Below are 22,221 nucleotides of genomic sequence, written 5' to 3' on the forward strand. Positions count from 1 at the left end.
GCTTGTGAAGCGACTCCCCTACAGGTGGGGAGCCGGGGACTTGAACCGGGATCCTTATGCTAGTCCTTGAGCTTGGAGCCATGTGCGCTTAACACGCTGTGCTACCGCCTGACTCCCATAAAAAAAGAGTTTTAGGTGGTCTGGGAGGTGGCACAGTGGATAAAGCACTGGAATCTCAAGCATGAGGTCCTGAGTTCAATCCCTGGCACACATGTACCAGAGTAATGTCTGGTTCTTTCTCTCTTTCTCATTAACAAATAAATAAAACCTTAACAAAAAAGAATTTTAGGATTGTGGCCCAGGAGGTTTATCTAGAAGATAAAACACTGGACTGGGAAACTGAATTCAATCTCATCTCTGGCATTGCATATGTCAGAAAGATACTCTGGTATTCTCACTGACCTCTCTCCAGGGTTAATAAATGAATAATCTTTAAAAAATTGTGGGACCTGCAACTGGGAGGTTGTGCAGTGAATGAAGCATTGGGGTCCTGAGTTTGATCTCCCGATATGGCAGTTGTCTCTCATTCTCTCTTCTTCACTCACATTAATAATAATAATAATAACAACAACAACAACAACAATAATAATACCTCTTAAAAAAAAGCCAGGACCCTATGGTAAGTTCTTGGCTTCAGAGGATTCCATATTCTGCATTTGGTCATATAAGGAAATGAAAAAAATAGGAGCTGGGTGGTGGTGGTGCAGCATGTTAAGCACACCATGGCACGAAGGATTCCAGTTTGAGCCCCCCCAGCTCCCCACCTGCAAAGGGGTCGCTTCACAGGCGGTAAAGTAGGTATGCAGGCATCTATCTTTCTCTCCCCCCTCTGTCTTTCCCTCCTCTCTCTCTCTCTTTTAAAGATTTTATTTATTTATTAATGAGAAAGGAGAAGAGAGAAAGAATCAGACATCACTCTAGCACATGCGCTGCTGGGGATTAAATTCAGGACCTCATGCTTGAGAGTCCAAAGTTTTATCACTGAGCCACCTCCCAGACCACTCTTGCCCTCCTCTCTCCATTTCTCTCTGTCTTATCCAACAACAATGACAGCAATAACCACAACAATAATAACAACAATAACAACAAGGGCAACAAAAGAAAAAAACAACAGTCTCCAGGAGCAGTGGATTTGTAGTGCAGGCACTGAGTCCCAGCAATAGCCCTGGAGGCAAAAAAAAAAAAAAAAAAAAAAGAGAGAGAGGAAAGGAAAGGAAAAAATAGGTCCATTGAGGGGAAGAGACTTGCCCAAAGTTATACAGTAAGTTAGGAGCAGCACAACCTAATTTATACCTTAAGATTTATTTATTTATTTTCCAAGAACACTACTTAACTTTGGTTTATGGTGGTACAAGAGATTGAATTTGCGACCTTTGGTGCCTCAGGCATGAAAATATTTTTGCATAACTATTAAGCTGTTTCCTCAGTCCTAGACTTTGACTTTGTTCTTTCTCCCCTTCCTTGATTTTGACTTTCTACATTCCTCAGTGGATTGTAGAGCAAAGTGGTGCAGCAGTAGAGCAGCAAACTTGTAAACTGTGAGGTCCAAGTTCCATCCCCTATTCTGTATATGCCAGAATGATGCTCTGGTCTCTTTCTCTTATGAGATGAATAATAAAATAATACATACATATTATATTTATTTATTTTACCAGAGCCTCAGGCATGAGATTCATTTTGCATAACTATTATGCTTTCTCCCAGGCCTAAAATATATCTTTAAATGAACTGCCTTTAAAAAATTATTTACTGAAGTTGAAAAACAAGATCAGAAACGAAAACACAAGTAGAACCTGAAATGTAATTGGCATATCACACCAAAGTAAAAGACTCTGGGGTGGGTCGGTGGGTGGGTAGAACACAGGTCCATGAAGGATGATAAATGACATAGTGGGGGTTGTATTGTTAAATGGGAAGATGGGGAATGTTATGCATGTACAAATTTTGTATTTACTGCTGAATGTAAAACATTAATTCCCCAATAAAGAAATAAATTAAAAAAATTATTTATTGGGGGAGTCGGGCTATAGCACAGCGGGTTAAGCACAGGTGGTGCGAAGTGCGAGGACCGGCTTAAGGATCCTGGTTCTAGACCCCGGCTCCCCACCTGCAGGGGAGTCGCTTCACAGGTGGTGAAGCAGGTCCGTAGGTGTCTATCTTTCTCTCTGCCTCTCTGTCTTCCCTTCCTCTCTCCATTTCTCTCTGTCCTGTCCAACAACGACTTCAATAACAACAACAATAAAACAACAAAGGGCAACAAAAGGGAATAAATAAATAAAATAAAAAAATAAATTAAGAGACCGTGCCGTGCTTTCCACCTTGGCCAGGGGGCTTCTTCTCCCTCCACAACAGGACTGTGGAGTGAAGGGCACATGCCAGGGTTTTAATTAAAAAAAAATATATATTGGTTAAGCGCAGGTGGCGCGGAGCCCAAGGACCAGAGTAAGGGTCCCGGTTAGAGCCCCCGGCTCCCTCCCTGCAGGGGAGTCGCTTCACAGGCGGTGAAGCAGGTCTGCAGGTGTCTATCTTTCTCTCCTCCTCTCTGTCTTCCCCTCCTCTCTCCATTTCTGTCTGTCCTATCCAACAACCACGACATCAATAACAACAATAACTACAACAACAAAAAAAACCCAAGGGCAACAAAAGGGAATAAATACATTTTTTTAAAGATTTTATTTATTTATGAGAAAGAGGAGGAGAGAGACAGAGAAATAACCAGACATTACTCTGGTACATGTGCTGCCGGGATCGAACTCAGGACCTCATGTTTGAAAGCCCAATGCTTTATCCATGATGGCGCCACCTCCGGGACCGCTAAATATTTATATATATATTTATCAATTTATTATTATTATTATTATTATTATTTTTACCAGAGCATTACTTAGCTCTGGCTTATGGTGGTGTGGGAGATTGAACCTGGAACCTGGGAGTCTCAGGCATGAAAGTTTGTTTGTTGTCTCCCCCACTAAGAATTGCTTTTCTAAAGTGGGATCCTTGACCTGGCACAGTTATTTTAACATCATGACACTCAGTAAATGTTTACTCAAAAAGTTTGCCTCCCACCAAATAAAGGTAGGATCAGAGATATAGCTCACTTAGTAGGGTGTTTGTCATGCCATGTCCTTGGCCCCAGGTTCAAACCCCAGCACCACATGGATGGTGCTATATCACTGAAGTGACTGTCTCTTTATCTAAATGAAAAAGTGCCTTAGAGCATTGAAATTGCATATGCACAAGGGCTAGTATGCATACACAAAGCATTTTCAGGACATTATGCCAAATAAAGTAAATCAGTCACAAAAAAGGCAAATACTGCAGGATTCTACTTAAGGTATTTAGTCAGATTCAGACTTAAAAGGAATGGTGATAGACAAGGACTGGAAGGAGGAAATGAGCACTTTAGCTTATTGTGTAGACAGTTTCAGTTTTGCAAGATAAACGTTGTAGAGCTCTGTTGCACAATAGTACAGATAAGGAATGCTTAACAATGGTTAAGATAGTAAACTTTGTTATATGTTGTCTTCTCCTTCTCCTTCTCCTTCTTTTGCCTCAGGGGGTTATTGCTGGGGCTCAGTGTCCGCACTACGAATCCACTGCTCCTGGAGGCCATTTTTTCCCATTTTGTTGCCCTTGTTGTTGTTATTGATGTCGTCGTTGTTGAATAGGACAGAGAGAAATGGAGAGGAGGGGAAGGCAGAGGGCGAGAGAAAGATAGACACCTGCAGACCCGCTTTACCACTTGTGCAGCAAGGCCCCCCCCCCCCCCCCCCCCCCCGCAAGGTGGGGACCCGGGGTCTTGAACCGGGATCCTTATGCTGGTCATTGTGCTGTACGTGACCATGTGCGCTTAACCCGCTGCCCTACCGCCTGACTCCCTCTTTTCTTTCTTTTTTTTTTTTTTGACAGAGAAAGAGGGTGGAGAGAGACAGAGATAGAGAGGGAGGGAAAGAAGGGTGGACACACACATACACACAGAGAGAGAGGGAGAGAGAGAAGGAGAGAGAGAGGGAGAGAGAGAGGGAGAGAGAGGGAGAGAGAGAGAGAGAGATTGGCGGAAACAGATCATATCATGTAAGCTTCTAAGAATGAAGCGAGGGCTGGGCAGGAACCTGAGTCGTGCATATGGTGGAGCAGCGCACTATCCAAGTGAGCTATTTTATCAATCCACTTTGTTTTCTCTTCTCCTCTTCCCCACCCCCCCGCTTTTTTTAATTTTTTTAATTTTTTAACCAGAGCACTGCTCAGCTCTAGCTATGGTGGTGCGGGGGATTGAACCTGGGACTTTGGAGCCTCAAGCATGAGAGTTTCTTTGTATATCTACCCACTTTCTTATGTAATTTTACAACAATAAAAAAATTTTTTTAGGCACAAAGGTAGTATGAGAAAGATGGCTAGAAGACATAAGCTTGATATAGCGTAGAGGTGATGATTCCTCCTCCAAAAAAAAAGGCAGTCAACACTTCCTAGTTCACCAACCCTGCTTTGAGAACAGGTGTACACATTCTACAGTCAATGCTTTTACTCCAGAGAGCAAATGGCACGGGTGGCCTTTTTCTGAATTCCTTTACAGAACCTTAACGCCAAATAAATGAACCTTACTTTCTTATTTTTCTGAACGGTGTCCCCTCCTCCATAAGCAGAACTAGGAGAGCAAGTTTTCTTGATGAAAGTTAGGCAAGCTAGGGAACAAGTGAGAGCCTGGAAGACTACATTCTCCAGCATGCACAAGTTCTCTTTACGTGGTGGTGGCGGTGCTGGGGGAATCCGTGACGCATTACTTCTGCGACGGGAGCGGAAGACTACATTTCCCATGATGCAAAGCGACGTTCTCTAGTCACAGCCTGGCTTGCTTTCTGGGAGCTGGTGTTCCCCGCCAAAACGACACGAGGAAGGGAATGTTTGGGAAACCTCGCGGTCTCACCGCACTCAACGTGTACAAAAAGTAGAGCGGAAAAGGGCTGTTGCACTCTACTTCAAATAGTTGCCCTGGAAGGTGGTGTGGGTTTAGGGCCCCCCTCCCGTATTTATTGTTTCTCACAGCATTTGCCAGGCAGCGACTGATCGAAGACCTCGAGGGCAGGAGGGAAGTCAGTGCTGCCCCAACTCGAAGTTACTTGAGTCTTCCCATTGGCTCTCGTCGCGAGCGCAGGCGCGAGGGCGCCGACTCGGTCCCTTAGGACTGGTGAGCGGCAATTGGCCAAAGCCCGGGAAGTAGCATTCCGGATTGGTAGTTGCTAACAGGAGCCTGGTTTTTCCCTTGACTTCTCCAAGTCAGAGTGTGTGATTGGTTTAAATCCGCGGGCAATTCTCGACGATTGGGCGGGAACCACGGGCAGGACACGCTCATTGGCTAGTCCTGGGACCATCCCTCCTGAGGCGGGCAGCGAATGATGAAATGGGAACGGGGAGGGGAAAGGCCGCGACGTGAGCGCGCGACCTCCGGCGCCATTTTGTAGAGAAACAAGCGGAGTTAACCGAAGAGGGGGGTTGAGGAGAGCCGGAGTCGGGGACCCAGGACTTTTCCTGTGTCCAGCGCCGCCGGAGCCGCTTAAGGTGAGGTGGTCTGGGGTCAGGGCCGGGGCCCGGTAGGCGGTGTCAGCCTCGGGACGCGAGTGCCGGCGGCGGCGGTCGCGGAACGGACCCGCGGTGCTCCCGGGGGCCATGGGGAGCGTTTTACCCCGGCGCTGCGCGGAGCGCGGGGCTGTGGAGACGAGGAAGCGGCGCGGCGAGGCGGGAGAGCGCGGCCGGGCTCCCGGGGCCTCCCGGACTTTGCGGGTTCCGAAGGGAAGAGTCCGGAGGGAAGGGGAAGAGAGGAAGGGGGGCGCGGGGAAGACTCCACGAAGCGGGGGACAGAGCCCGTGTGAGCACCGGAGTGGCCCCGGGCCTGGGGCCTGGTTTCTCTGTGAGGCCGATGGTGGCGGCCATGGAGGCGGCCGGGCCTGGCGCGGCGCGGCGCGGGCTGCAGCCTCCTCCGCCCCCACGAGCTCCTCAACTGCCCGCTTCTCGCGGGGGCTCCGGCCCGGGCTGCAGGCGGCTGCGGGCCTCCCGCCGGCGGCCAGGGGCGGCAGTTGCGGGGGTTCTACTCGCTTCCCTGCGCCGTGGGGTGACCGGGCCCCCCTCCCCCCCGTAGCACGTTGTCACCCCGCGGCCGTGTCGGGACGTCCACGGCTGGGAGGGACGGCGGCGGCGGCGGCGGCGGGGAGCGCGCTTTCTCTCGACTTCTCGCCGTAGGTTTTATGCCGCCGGCGCCCAGCCTGACCCGGCCCGGCCCGGCCCGGCCCGGCCCGGGCCGCTCGCACTCTGGTCAGGTGGGGCTGACACCCACTCGGCCCGGTTGGTTCTGCCCACCCGGCCGGCACCCGGGGGAAGTGGCTCTCGGAGTGGCGGGACACTTGTAGGCCTGGGCTGCCGGGAAGACGTGGACTTCCAGGTCCTGGGGGAGGGGGCGGCGGCAGCGGCTGTTGCTGCTGCTGCTGCTGCTGCTTAAGGCCAAGAGGCTTGAGTCGTTGTGTTTCTCCTTTCCTCTCCCTCTCCCCCTTCTATCAGAGCACTGCTCAGCTCTGGCTTGTGGTGGTGCAGGGGCTTGAACCTGGGACTTTGGAAGCCTCGGGCATGAGAGTCTGTCTGCGTAGTTGTTGTTTCTTCAGCACATCTCCCCCCCCCGCTCCCCAGCAGTTAGTTGGTTTCATTCAGCCTAGTTCACGCAGAGAATTGTGCGTCGTCGTCGTGGTCATCGTCTCCCCGCCCCCCTTAGGAAGAGAAGGTTTTGAATGCTCGTCGAACGAAAGGCCGAAAGCAACAACAGAGAAACAGGAAAAAGAAAATAGAAAATGCTTGACATCTGTGGGTTTGGAGATCTGTTAAAAAAAAAGAAAAACTTTTAAGAAGTAAACTTGACTCCTTCTCCCCCTGCTCCCCCTGCTCCCCCTCCCCCCCCAGTTACTCATTCAAATGTTGGTTTGCTTAGAACTGTAAAGAAGTCTTGATGTTCCTCCCCAGAGCTGAGTAACAGTGCTTAACCTACCACTTTCTTCTCTTAAGTGTTGGGTGTCCATGACAGGATTTATTTTTAGCAGTTAGTAGTTGAGTTGGAGTCCACTGATCTTTCAAACGAAGTCTGGACGTTTGCCTTACGACGACCATTTAGGAATTGGGATGAAAACATGGCATGATGGCAGGTGAAACATTTTGGAAGTTTGTCAAAAACATTAAGAAAAAAAAAGTTTTTTTTTTTTTTTGTAGAGATATCTGGGTTTAAAATCTTAGTGACCTGTAGCTCAGGTTGACATTTCTGTACTTCAAAAGATTGGCAGCATAATATTTATTAATAAGACATGTGGTAACAGTTTAAATAACCCATGTTTTAGGGCCCTGCAAATTGTAACTTTGTCTAAGAAAATAAGGTGATGATACATAAAAGTTTTAGGTAACTTATTAAAGTTGTGCTATAATCGGAATTATAGCATGTTAATAAAACTCGTTTGGAGATGTTGGTCTCTTCAGGTGTGGAACTCAAGTCCTTCAGTTAAGTTCAGAACCAAAAGTGAAAAGATTTGCTCATTAATAACTGATAGCATTTTCTTCTTACCCGAGATTGTAACCTTAGAAATTTTTAAGTTAGGGTTTTGTGGAATATGGTAGAATAGAACCGAAATATTCTTGTTCCTAATTCACTGGAGACAGAAGACGAAATGCTTGCTTACTCTTCAAAAAAGACTAATCTCAAACTGTCTTTGCATGTTGCTTCTTCTGTATTTGCTTTTGGTTAAGTTCTAAACTGGCTGTGAAAAACTTATACTATCAGTAACAAATCTTTGTCATGGAAGATTTGTCTATAACTCTTAACTGAATACTCAGATAAATGTTAGTATATCGTAAAAACACTTTTATCTTTTAAAAAATATTTATTCCCTTTTGTTCCTTCGTTATTTTATTGTTGTAGTTATTATTGTTATTGATGTTGTCATTGTTGGATAGGACAGAAAGAAATGGAAAGACACCTGTAGACCTGCTTCACCATTTGTGAAGCGACAGCCTCCCCCCCCCCCCCCCAGGTGGGGGAGCCCGGGGGCTCAAACCAGGATCCTCACGCCCCTTCTTAGGCTTTGCGCCACCTCTGCTTAACCTGCTGCGCTACCGCCCGACTCACACAATGTAATTGTACTGCAATTTTGGAATCCTTTTTTTTTTTTTTTTTTCAAACCAGAGCATTACTCAGCTCTGACTGATGGTGGTACAGGGGATTGAACCTAGGACTTTGGAGCCTCAGGCATAAGAGTCTCTTTGTATAACCATTATGCTATCTATCATTATGTCCTGCAAAAACACTTTTGTAAAATGTTTATACTTTTTTTTTTTTTAACCTGAGTCTTTGGAGCCTCAGGCATGACCATTAAGCTATCTACCATTATGCTATCTATCCTCTTTGCATGACCATTATGCTATCTACCCCCCCAAATGTTTATACTTAATAATCTGTTATTTTGAAATGCTGTATTTTTAAAATATATTCATTCATAAAAGTAACTTTTAGGGAGTCGGGCGGTAGCACGGCGGGTTAAGCGCACGTGGCGCAAAGCGCAGGGAATCCCTGCGCTTAAGAATCCCGGTTCAAGCCCCCCACTCCCGACCTTCAGGGGAGTCACTTCACAAATGGTGAAGCAGGTCTGCAGGTGTCTATCTTTCTCTCCCCCCCTCTCTTTCCCTCCTCTCTCCATTTCTCTCCTATCCAACAACAATAACTACAACAACAAAACAAGGGCAACAAAAATGAATAAATATTTTTTTAAAAAGTAACTTTTAAATCATGAAATTAGCTGAAAGTTAAATGGATCTCAGACCAGTTTGAACTTTCTGCTAGGAAGTTTCAAAATAAGAGCACACTGAGTCTTAAAACTATTTTTGGGCTGGGAGGATAGTGTAATCATTATGCAAAATATTTCTTGCCTAAAACACTTAAGGTTTCAGGTTCAATCCCCAGCTCCACCTTAATCAGAGCTGTGCTGGCTTATATATATATATTTTGCCTCCAGGGTTATTGCTGGGAGCTCTGTGCCACAAATCACTGCTCCAGGAAGCTATTTTCCCCTCCTTTTTGTTGCCCTTGTTTTATTGTTGTGGTTATTGTTGTTATTATAGGATAGGACAGAGAGAAATGGAGAGAAAGACACACCTGCAGACCTGTTTTACCACTTGTGAATCCCCCCCCCCCCCCCGCAGGTGGGGAGGTGGGGAGCGGGGGGCTCAACCACCATCCTTATGCCTCCCTTGTGCTTCATGCCATGTGTGCTTAATCCACTGCACTACCGCCTGGCCCCATGTCTTATGGTTTTTAAAAAAAGTTTTAAGAATAGATTATTTTATTATCTTTATTTATTGGGTAGAGATAGCCAGAAATTGAGAGGGAAAGGGGTGATAGAGACACCTGCCATACTCCTTCACCACTTGCAAAACTTTCCCCCTGCATGTGGGGACCAGGGGCTGGAACCTGGGTCTTTGTGAACTGTAGCATATGCACTCAACCAGAGCTCCACCACCCTGACCTTTTTTTTTTTTTAATGGAAAAATTCTGCAGCTTCTGTTTTGTTTGCTCATAGCTTCCTCTTAGACTTTCTCCTTTTTCTTTTGTTGTTACTGATTGTTAACAATGCTTCAGGCTGATTATTTTCAGATGGAGAGACACTACAGCCCCCAAAGCTTCTTTCTGTGTAGTGGGGGCTGGTCTTGAACCTTAGTTATGCCTGTGACAAAGCAAGCACATTATCCAAGTGAGCTATCTTGGGCCATCAAAATAGCTCACTTGGATAGTGTACTGCTTTGTCTTGTGTGTGACCCAGGCTCAGCTCAGGTCCTTACTAGAGCATTACATTGAAGGGATATTTGGTGCTTTGTTATCTTTCACTCTCTACCTCTCTCTCTCTCTTTTTTTTTTTTTTTTTTTTTTTACCAGAGCACTGCTCAGTTCTGGTTTGTGATGGTGCTGGTGGTGGGGGATTGAACCTGGGACTTCAGAGCCTCAGGCATGACAGTCTGTTTGTTTGCATAACCATTACACTGTTTGCCGCCCCCCCCCCCATCTTTAGAGAGAAAAGTAAGTAAACCAAGTGAACTCTGCTCATAACTTTGAAGAAGCATGTTTATAGAGCCTAAAATTGAAGTCAGAGATTCAATTCTCAATAAAAACAACATAAGCTAGAACTGGGCAGTTTCTGGTAAGTAAATAAAACATGTATAAAGGCTTTCCAGGGTTCAAAAACCCCATAATACAGTAATAAAACATAAAAAATAAAAAATAATGTAGGGACTGAGTGGTGGTGCACCTGGTTACACATATGTTATAGTGCACAAGGACCCAGGTTAAGCCCCTGATCCCCATTTGCAGGGGAAAAGCTTCATGAGTGCTGAAGCAGTGCTTCAGGTGTCTCTGTTTCTTTCCTTTCCCTCTCTATTTTCCCCTTCCCTCTCGATTTCTGACTGTCTCTATCCAATAATAAATAACAATAATAATTTTTTTAAAAATACAGAGCTAGGTTCTTGGGAATATACTATTTCACTGAACCAATTTTTTGTTTAGATCAAAACAAGGGACAGATGACACAGCACATCTCCTTTGTGGTGCCAAGATTTGAACCTGGGTCAACGGTTCAGCAAAGCACATAACATCCTACCCATAGAGTTGTCTCTCTGACCCTATGATGCTGTGTTGTTGGAAAAGTCATGACACATGTTTCAGTGCACAAAAACCTAGGTTGGAGCCCTCAGTCCCTGCATGCAGGGGAAAGCTTTACAAGTGGTGAAGCAGGGCTGCAAGTGTCTCTGTCTCCTTCTCAATCTCCCTTCCTTTCTGAGTTTCTAGCTCTATCTAGCTAATAAAGATAATAAAAATTTAAAAAGATTTTTTAAATTATCTTAATTTATTGGATAGAGACAGTCAGAAATCGAGAGAAAAGGGAAGGGTAGAGAGTGAGAGACACCTGCAGCACTGTTTCACCACTTGTGAAGCTTTCCCCCTGCAGGTGGGGATTGGGGGCTCAAACCTGGGTTCTTTCACATTGTAACGTGTGCTCAACCAGGTGTGCCACCACCCGGCCCCAAAAATAAATTCTTTAAAAACAAAACAAAAATAAATAAAAATGAAAGAAAGAAAAACAGGAAAATATTGCATGACTTTTCTGACAACTCAGTCATTTAATTTTTTTCACTTACACATTCACAAGGATGTAGCATAAAAAACCATTGTACATATAGTAGTGTTGTTTGAGAAGTTAGTAATTAAAGGTGACCATTTAATGTGAAACTGTATGTTGAGCTTTGGAAGGATATACATTCCAGCCTTGGGATTATAGAGTTCCTCTCTCCCTCCCTCCCTCCTTCCCTCCCTCCCTCCCTCTTTCCCTTTCATGCTTGAGGTACCAAAGGACCCAGGTTCACTACCCAGCACCACCATAATCCAGACCTAAGCAGTGCTCTGGTAAAATTAGTAATTACATTTTTTAACAGTGATTTTAAACACCGGGCAGCTCTGGTTTATGTTGGTGCGGGGGATTGAACCCAGGTCTCTGGAGCCTCAGGCATGAGAGTCTCTTTGCATAACCGTTACGTTATCTACCCATGCCCAGTAATTAAATTTTAAAATTTATTTATTAGTGAAAGAAGCAAGATATCACTCTGGGATATGCATTGCTCTAGATTGAACCAAGAACCTCGATATCCATTGTGCGGCCTTCTGTGTCATTTGGAGTGTAGGTTTAGGCAATACATTTTTTTATTTTTATGCTGGAAAGGAAGGAAGTTCCTACAGAATTAAGTGAAATGTAAAACTGAGTTCCTTGTGATTTTTTACACTAAGTAGTAGAGTACATATTTTGAAGAAAAATCTGTTTTTTAAACATTTTTAAATATATTTTTTGATATTTATTTATTCCCCTTTGTTGCCCTTGTTTTTCTTTTAATATTTATTCCCTTTGGTTGCCCTTGTTATTTTATTGTTGTAGTTATTATTGATGTTGTTGTTGGATAGAACAGAGAGAAATGGAGAGAGGAAGGGAAGATGGGGAGAGAAAGACACCTGCAGACCTGCTTCACTCCTGTGAAGAGAAAGACACCTGCAGACCTGCTTCACTCCTGTGAAGCGACTCCCCCAGCAGGTGGAGAGCAGGGGGCTCAAACCAGGGATCCTTAAGCTGGTCCTTGCGCTTGGTGCCACGTGCGGGTAACCCGCTGTGCTACAACCTGACTCCCTGCCCTTGCTGTTTTATTATTGTTGTTGTTGTCGTCATTGTTGGATAGGACAGAGAAATGGAGAGGAGAGGGGGAGAGAAAGATAAACACCTGCAGACCTGCTTCACCGCTTGTGAAGCGACTCCCCTGCTGGTGGGCAGCTGGGGCCTCCAACCAGGAAGGATCCTTATGCCGGTCCTTGCGCTTTGTGCCACCCGTGCTTAACCCGCTGTACTACCGCCCAGATAGCACAGATAATTCTCTTTCAGATAATTTGTTTGAAAGTTTGTCATTTTGGATTTACAGCTTTGAAATGTAATGCTACTTTTAAAGTTCTCTTTCCATTGGTTTGAACATTTATTTATTATTATTTTTTACCAGAGCACTGCTCAGCTCTGGTTTATGGTGGTGTGGGGGATTGAACCTGGGATTTTGGATCCTCAGGCATGAGAGTCTCTGCATAACCATGCTATCTACCCTTGCCCCAGAAAATTTGTTCTTAATGGGAAAGAAAATTAAAGCATTACTCTGGTGCATGTCATGCAAAGGATTGACCATGAGAACTCATTGGAGGGCATCAAGACTTACCCACTGTAACTCTTACCTATATGGTCACCTCCCTGACCACAGCTATCTTTTAAATTTTATTTTTTATTTTATTTTTTTATTTTATTTTTTTATTTTATTTTTTTTCAGAGACCCACTTTATTCATTTCTGTACATATGGGGATATTGGCCCTAGCCCAGCCCACCTTAGCATGTATCACTCTGAAGAGAATAAAGCACCCTATGTACAAAGCCAAAAAGCTGCGCTGCCTGTGCCCCGAGAACCTGGGTCTGGCCCTTCTGTGCCCCTTTACCCCTCCGTGATATCTGAAAGGGACAAATGAGGGTTTGCCCACCATCAGCACAAAGGGTTAACTGCATGTCAGAGGGAGCTGTGCTTGTGGAGCTGACACTCCCACCCCCTGCATCTTTTTCTTTCCTCTTAGCTTTGGGAACCAACAACACAGGAAAGCAGTCAGCTCCAGGGTGGTCCCCTCCATGTCTCTGGTCTGGGGCTGCCGCTCAAAGAGGGGGCACAGGGCAGGGTGTCTGTTCATCCGCTTCTCTTGATCCATCTGGGCCCTATATCCAGCACCTACTGTCCATAACTACTTTTCTCCTTTTGACCTCCCACATTGTTTTAGACAGGGAGAGGGGAGTCTTTTAAATTTTATGTAGAACCAATGAAATAGCTCACCTGGATAGTGTGCTGCTTTGCCATGTGTGCAGCCTGGGTTTGCATTAAAGGAAGCTTTGATGATGTATTTTATATAGCTTGTGAAACAGATGAGGAGTGTGGGCTTAAACCCTGTGGTATTAACCACATTCTCATATTTGCTTTTAACTGGGTGAGCCACCTACCGGCCCTCAACCATTTGGAATTCCTATTGGAATGATTTGGTAGGTTATTTATTTGGGGTGTGTGTCTAGGAATGCTAAAAAATCTTTTCATCTAAATTAACAGTAACTGGCCAATGGGTAAAAAGCTGGACCCATTGAGGTCTTGAATTTGAACTCCAACATTACATGATTCAGAATGATAATCTGGTTCTTTCTCTCCCCCATCTGTAATAACATTTTTAAGGGAGTCGGGTAGCGGGGTTAAGTGCACATGGTGCTAAGCTCAAGGACTGGTAGAAGGATCCCGGTTTGAGCCCCCAGCTCCCCACCTATAGGGGAGTCGCTTCACAAGTGGTGAAGCAGGTCTGCAGGTGTCTATCTTTCTGTCCCCCTCTGTCTTCCCCTCCTCTCTCCGTTTCTTATTGTCCTATCTAACAACGATAACAACAACAACAATAACTACCACAACAATAAAACAAGGCAACAAAATGGAGGAAAAAGCAAAAAAACATTTTTTTTAAAGTCATAAATTTACTGGCGCAAAGCGCAAGGACCGGCATATGGACCTGGTTCGAGCCCCCAGCTCCTCCCCTGCAGGGGAGTCGCTTCACAGGCAGTAAAGCAGGTCTGCTGGTGTAAAAAAAAAAAAAAAAAAAACACCATAAATGGTAAATTTTCCTAGACACCCCCCCCAACAACTTGCTAAATCATACCTAATTGGGGGGGGAAAGGGCTCTGTGTTGGGTTTATTATGTAATATGTGATTACATTCTAACTGTAAAAGATTCTAGGGAGACGGGTAGTAAGTACAAATCTTGTAAATCATTGAATTCTAAATAGTCTTCCTCTGCTGAGTCCTTCAATTATCTTGGTTTGAAACATATAAATGCTGATCAATTTTCCCCACCTGTTGCTATTTATTACTGTTTTGTGCTATACAGTAATTACTGGTTGGGTCTTGGAAACTGCAAGTTTGCATGGAAGAATCTATCACAAAACCAGTTTTGACTACAGACTTAGTTGATATGAGAGTTAGCCTCCCCCCCCCCCTTTGGCCACTCCCCCAGCTATTGGGCATGAATTCAGGACCTTGCAAATGCACAATAATGCCAAAATTGGCTTCCCTGTGAGATATATATATATATATATATATATATATAAATTTTTTTTTCTCCCGCATTTAGAGAGGAGAGGAGAAGCACCATTACAAGCTTCCACCATTCATGAGTTTTCACTGGTGTCCACATTGCTGGTATTGGAACCCAGGGCCTCACTTATAGTAAAGTGCTTGGATTACTGGCTGAGCCATCTCAGCCACTGAAAGTTCAGTTTTTGTGGAATAGTTTTGATTACAGAAGAATCACCAGTCTTCTAAAAAACAGTCTTCACACCATTCTAATAGTAACACTAATTCATTTACTCATTATCATTTTCCAAATCACTTAATCACATTGAGGGTCTCCGGTGACTAGAACCTATCCTAGCAGCTTAAGGGCAGGAACTAACCTCTGACAGAATGCCATGTCATTCTCTTTAAGAAATTGATACTCCATTTGTCTTCAGTAAAAGCAGAAATCCTTTGTTACCTACAGGATCTAACCCTGCTCTATACTTTACCTCCTTACTGTATCCCCTTCACCCCATCTCCCAAACTTTGTAGTCTTCTGTCTTCTTCAGTTACATTTAGCCTTCTTGCTTCGTTTTGCTTTTCTCCCTCCCACCCACCTACATACCTACTTTTATTTTCTTCCCTTCCTTCTTCTTCCTCTTCTCCTCCCCTCCCCCCCATAACTATTATGCTGTTTTCCCCACCCCCCTTTTTAACAAAACACTGCTCAGCTCTGGTTTAAGCTCTGGGGATTGAACCTGGGACCTAGCAGTCTCAGGCAGAAAAGTTATTTGCGTAACTCTTACGCTGTCACCCCAGCTCTTTTCCTTTTCTTTAAGTATTTTATTATGACTAGAGAGAGAGACCGGCAGATAGACGGAGAACACTGCTCAGCTCTGGTTTATGGTAGTGCTAGGGATTGGACCTGGGACCTAAGAGCCTCAGGGTATGGAAGTCTTTTACATAACCATTATGACCCTCTTTTTAAAAATTTTTATTTATTCCTTTTTGTTGCCTTTGTTTTATTATTGATGTAATTATTATTGTTGTTATTGATGTCATTGTTGTTTGATAGGACAGAGAGAAATGGAGGGGAAAGAAAGACACCTGCAGACCTGCTTCACCTCTTGAGAAGCGACTCCCCTGCAGGTGGGGAGCCGGGGCCTCGAACCAGGATCATTATGCCCATCCTTGATCTTTACGCCACCCATGCTTAACCAGCTGCACTACCTTCTGACTCCCATCACCACTTCCATTTTATTTATAAATAAATAAATAAGTAAATAAATAGGGGTCGGGCAGTAGCACAGAGGGTTAAGGCACATGGCGTGAAGCTCAAGAACTGGAGTAAGGATCCTGTGGTAGCGCAGCAGATTACGCAAAGCATAAGGATCCTGGTTCAAGCCCCTGGCTCCCCACCTGCAGGGGAGTCGCTTCACAAGTGGTGAAGCAGTTCTGCAGGTGTCTACCTTTTTCTCCCCCTCTATGTCTTCTCCTCTCTCCATTTCTGTCCTGTCTAACAACGACAATAATAATTACAACAATAACGCAACAAGGGCAACAAAAGTAAATATTTTTTTTTATAAATATTTTTTTTAAAAAAGAAAAAAGTAAAAGAAAATCAAAGGTTAGTAAAATTGAATTTTAGGGATTGGGAAAAATTTTAGTGCCGCAAAACTGGTTGTTTGGGAGTGGAAGTAAGAAAGATGTGGAATAAACAGGTTTATCTCTGGGAATTGATGAAAAGGAATTTGAAAAGTAAATGATTAAATTAATTGGGGAACTGGAGATAGCACAATGTTTAAGTTCAGGATCCTGCATTCAACCCGTCTGATAGTGGTTGAAAAAGTAAATATAGGGAGTCGGGCAGTAGCGCAGCAGGTTAAGTGCAGGTGACGCAAAGCAGGGACCTGCTTAAGGATCCCGGTTTAAGCCCCCAGCCCCCCACCTGCAGTGGAGTCGATTCACAAGTGGTCTGTCTAGCAGGTGTCTGTCTTTCCCCCTCTCTGTCTTTCCCTCCTCTCTCCTATCCAACAACAATAACTACAACAATAAAACAAGGGCAACAAAAGGAAATAAGTATATATTTAAAAAAGTTTAAAAAGTATTTTTAAAAAAGTAGATATAGTGGTCTGGGAGGTGGTACAGTGAACGAAACGTTGAAATTTCTAGCGTGAGGTCCTAAGTTCAATCCCTGACAGCACATGTATTGGAGTAATGTCTCGTTTTCCCTCTTTTCTTCTATTTTTCAAAATAATATCTTTAAAAAATATAACCAAGCTAGTATAATTTAAGGGTGGAAAGATGTCAGAACTATTATGTAAAGACTTTTATGCCTGAGGCTCCAGGTCCAATCCTTGGAATTACTATAGACCAGAGCTGACAGTGCTCTGGTGTGGAGGGGGAAATCAGTGCATTGTGCATACTGAATGGGAGGAAAAGTCCATCAGTAAGCTCTGGAGGAGTCTGACCTCAGGCTTGAGCTAGATCCTGGCTTTTTATTACATGATGTTTCTTTTTTTTGGGTCCTTTATAGAGGAATTCTGCCTATTTCTTGGTGTCGTCTTCTCTTGAAAGCCATCAGTGATCTCTTAGTTATTACTTCCAGTAATACATAATTTATTTTCTATTATTTTCATTCATCTTTATTTTGGGCAGGGAGGAATTAGCTCTAGGACAAGACTGTTGTGTGTTGGACTGACTTTTTCAAGTGGACTGAAAGGGGAAAAAATTCATCACTGAAGCTTCCTTCATTGCATTACATGACAAAGCAGCAGGGAGCTATTTTGTGGACCTTCTTTGCCTTTTTTTTTTTTTTTAGAGTTAGCAGGTTTAAATACAGTGAAATATGTAAGATGGTTAAACAAATTACATTTAAACTATTGTCATATTTGTATGAATTACCCTGGAACTTTGGAGCCTCAGACAGGAGAGTCTCTTTGCATAACCACTATGCTGTCTATCTCCTGCCCAGTTGTTGAACTCTTTTTTGTACTGGTTATGTCACTGCCTGGCCTTTCTTGGCAGACTATTACTTTTTTAAAAAATATATTTTTTTAATGAAAAATACAGCAGGAGAGACCAGAGCACTGCTCAGCTGTGATTTAGGATGGTGCTGGGAATTGAATCTGGGACTTCAGAGTATCAGGTATGAAAAAGGCTTTTATATCACCACTATGCAACCCCTGTTTGATCTCTTAAAGTATCTGCTGATATAACCAGTATAAACTCTAGAGCAAGATATATGGGTGATACTTCCAAGATTGTTGGTTCTTTGTTGTTGGGAAGCCAAATTGCCTTTACATTTGGTCCAGCTAGGAGTTAAGGGGGGAGCAGGAGAAATGTCTTTGTAGAGAGGTTGCACTAAATTGTATAAATTTAAAAATATTTCTTAGAGCTGTTAGTGATGCCAGTGGTTTTTAGACCACAAAATGCATAAGAATTACGTGGTAGAGTTTAAAATGCCATGTCCTGGCTAAGAGGTAGCTCGGGAGAATTCAGGACTTGGATTCATGAAGGCTCAGGTTTATCCCTGTCAGAGCTGAATGGTGCTCTGGTCTCTCTGCTTCAAACAGTCATCTAAAATCAGTGTGGTCCTGAACCCCTTCTCTGAGAGTTTTGATTACTTTTGTGTATGGTGGTGCTTATTTTTTTAAAATTATATTTAATTACTAGAGAAGAGACAGCTAGAAATTGAGAGGGGAGGGGGAGATAGGGAGAGAGACAGATACCTGTAGCCCTGCTTCACTGCTCATGAAGCTTCTTCCCCCCTGCAGGTGGGTACCGGGGGCTCGAACCCAGGTCCTTGTGTACTGTCACATGTGTGCTCAACCAGGTGGGCCACTGCCTGGCCCCAGTGCTTAGTGTTTTTTTTTTTTTAATTATTATTTTTCAAATGTTTATTCCCTTTTTGTTGTCCTTGTTTTTTATTGTTGTAGTAGTATTATTGTCATCAATGTTGGATAGGAAAGAGAAATGGAGGAGGGAAAGACAGAGGGAGAGAGAGACACCTGCAGACCTGCTTCACCGCCTGTGAAGCGACTCCCGTGCAGGTGGGGAGTCGGGGGCTGGAACCGGGATCCTTAAGCCGGTCCTTGAGCTTTGTGCCACCTGTACTTAACCTGTTGTGCTATTGCCCTACTCCCTAGTGCTTAGTTTTTATATATTCTTTTATTCATTAGACCAGCACAGCATTCAACACTGACTTATGGTGATGCCAGGGATTGAGCATTGATGTCTGTTGGACAAACTGCTGTACTGTCTCCCCTATTTTAGTTTTAGATTTTATTGATTTTTAAAAATTATTTATTTTCCCCTTTGTTGCCCTTGTTTTCATTGTTGTTGTAGTTATTATTGCTGTTATTGATGTCATCGTTGTTAGATAGGACAGAGAGAAATGGAGAGAGGAGGGGAAGACAGAGAGGAGGAGAGAAAGACACCTGCAGACCTGCTTCACCGCCTGTGAAGCGACTCCCCTGCAGGTGGGGAGCCGGGGTTCGAACCGGGATCCTTATGCCGGTCCTTGTGATTTGCGCCACCTGCGCTTAACCCGCTGCGCTACAGCCTGACTCCCCGTGATGAGATTTTTAAAGATTACTTTCTTGGGACTCGTGCAGTAGCGCAGTCACAAAGCATAAGGACCGGCATAAGGATCCCCACCAGCAGGGGAGTCACTCCACAAGGGGTGAAGCAGGTCTGCAGGTGTCTATCTTTCTTTCCCCCATCTGTCTTCCCCTCCTCTCTCCATTTCTCTCTGTCCTATCTAACAATAACATCAGTAACAATAATAACTACAACAACAATAAAAAGACAACTAGGGCAACAAAAGGGAAAATAAAATTTAAAAAAAGATTACTCTCAAGTTACTTTATTTATTTATTTATTTAAAAAATATTTATTTTATTTATTCCCTTGTTGTTTTATTGTTGTAGTTATTATTGTTGTTGTCATTTTTGGATAGGACAGAGAGAAATGGAGAGAGGAGGGGAAGACAGAGAGGAGGAGAGAAAGATAGACACCTGCAGACCTGCTTCAGCGCCCATGAAGCGATCCTCCTGCAGGTGGGGAGCCGGGGTTCGAACCGGGATCCTTATGCCGGTCCTTGTGCTTTGCTCCACCTTCGCTTAACTTGCTGCGCTACAGCCCGACTCCCGTCAAGTTACTTTAAATGTACAATACTATATTACAAAGTGTAATCACTTACTATTTATACCTGGAAATGTGAGATTTGTTTTTCTTCTCTCCCTTTCTCTTCCTCACTTCCTTTCTTGCTACTGGGTTATTGCTGAGGCTTGGTACCTTGCACTGCACATTTCTGATGGCCATTTCTTCCCACTAGGGATAGACAGGAGAGATAACCTGCAGCATTATTTCACTGCTTGTGAAGGTGGGGACTGTGGCCCTAACCCCAGACCCTTGTATAGCCTAAAATGTGAGCTCTACCAAGATTGCCACCACACAACCCCTAAATTTAGATTTTTTTTTTTTTTTTAAACCAGAGCACTGTTCAGCTCTGGTTGATGGTAGGGAGGTGGTGGTGGAGGGGATTGAACCTAGGATTTTGGAGCCTCATGCATGGGTCTCTGCATAACCATTATGCCATCTACCCTCCTTTAAATTTGAATCTTTTTATTTCTTTTTTGGGGAATAATGTTTTACATTCGACAGTAAATACAAAAGTTTGTACATGCATACCATTTCTAGGTTTTCCATATAGCAATATAACTCCTACTAGGTCCTCGATCATCCTTTTTGGACCTGTATTCACACACCCCCCCCCCCCCCCCCCCCGTCTTTTACTTTGGTGTAATACACCAATTCCAGTTCAGGTTCTACTTGTGTTTTCTCTTCTGATCTTGTTTTTAAAATTTCTGCCTGAGAGTGAGATCATTCCATATTCATCCTTCTGTTTTTGACTTACTTTACTTAAAATGATTTTTTCAAGCTCCATCCAAGATGGGCTAAAAATGGTGAAGTCATCATTTTTTTATAGCTGAGTCGTATTCCACTTGCTCAGCCACTCATCTGTTGTTGGATACCTGGGTTGCTTTCAGGTTTTGGCTATTACAAATTGTGCTGCCAAGAACATATGTGTACACAGATCTTTTTGAATGGGTGTGTTGAGTTCCTTAGGATATATCCCCAGGAGAGGAATTGCAGGATCATAGGGCAGGTCCATTTCTAGCCTTCTGAGAGTTCTCCTCCAGACTATTCTCCACAGAGGCTGGACCAATTTACATTCACACCAGCAGTGCAAGAGGAAGGTTCCTTTGACCCTACAACCTCTCCAGCATTTGCTATTACCTTTTCTGATGTGTGACATTCTCTCACAGGAGTGGAGAGATACCTCATTGTTGTCTTTATTTGCATTTCTCTGACAGAGACTTGGAGCGTTTTTTCATGTGTTTCTCGGCCTTTTGGATCTCTTCTGTGGTGAATATTCTGTCCATGTCCTCCCCTCCATTTTTGGATGGGGTTATTTGTTGTCTTGTTGAGTTTGGCAAGCTCTTTATTTATTTTGGTTATTAGCCTCTTGTCTGATGTATGGCCTGTAAAAAGATCTTCCATTCTGTGAGGGGTCTCTTTGTTTGGGTGGTAGTTTCTTTTGCTATGCAGAAGCTTTTTATTTATTTATTTATTTTATTTTTATTTATTTTTTTATTTTTATTATTTTTAAAAAATTTTTTTTTTATTAAAGAAAGGATTAATTAACAAAACCATAGGGTAGGAGGGGTACAACTCCACACAATTCCCACCGCCCAATCTCCATATCCCACCCCCTCCCCCGATAGCTTTCCCATTCTCTATCCCTCTGGGAGCATGGACCCAGGGTCATTGAGGGTTGCAGAAGGTAGAAGGTCTGGCTTCTGTAATTGCTTCCTCGCTGAACATGGGCGTTGACTGGTCGGTCCATACTCCCAGTCTGCCTCTCTCTTTCCCTAGTAGGATGGGTCTCTGGGGAAGCTGAGCTCCAGGACACATTGGTGGTGTCTTCAATCCAGGGAAGTCTGGCCGGCATCCTGATGACACCTGGAACCTGGTGGCTGAAAAGAGAGTTAACATACAAAGCCAAACAAATTGTTGAGCAATCATGGACCCAAAGCTTGGAAAAGTGGAGAGGAAGTATTAGGGAGGTACTCACTGCAAACTCTAGTATACTTCTGCTTTCTTACTTTGGTGCCATACTCCAAACTCAGTCAATTTCTGCTTTGCGTTTCTACTTCTTTTTTTTTTTTTACATGCATAACATTCCCCAGATTCCCATTTAGCAATACCACCCCACTATTTCATTCATCATTTTTCATGGACCTGTATTCTCCCCACCCACCCACCCCAGAGTCTTTTACTTTGGTGTAATACTCCAATTCCATTTCAGGTTTGACTTGTGTTTTCTTTTCTAATCTTGTTTTTCAACTTCGGCCTGAGAGTGAGATCATCCCATATTCATCCTTCTGTTTCTGACTTATTTCACTCAACATGATTTTTTCAAGGTCCATCCAAGATTG

The 22,221-nt window shown here is 43.8% G+C and overlaps 1 protein-coding gene across 7 annotated transcripts in view; it reads left to right on the forward strand.

The window, feature by feature from the left end:
• Window positions 1-5,401: 5,401 nt before the first annotated feature.
• Window positions 5,402-22,221, forward strand: part of CNOT1 (CCR4-NOT transcription complex subunit 1) — a 109,172-nt gene continuing 92,352 nt past the window's right edge. For all 7 annotated transcript variants that reach the window (XM_016186850.2, XM_007520076.3, XM_016186852.2 and 4 more), the window contains exon 1: window positions 5,402-5,556. The gene's annotated coding sequence lies outside the window, so the exon portion shown is untranslated. The remainder of the gene's footprint in view (window positions 5,557-22,221) is intronic.

This window comes from Erinaceus europaeus, chromosome 2 (genome assembly GCF_950295315.1).
Source record: "Erinaceus europaeus chromosome 2, mEriEur2.1, whole genome shotgun sequence".
NCBI classification, from domain to species: Eukaryota; Metazoa; Chordata; class Mammalia; order Eulipotyphla; family Erinaceidae; genus Erinaceus; species Erinaceus europaeus.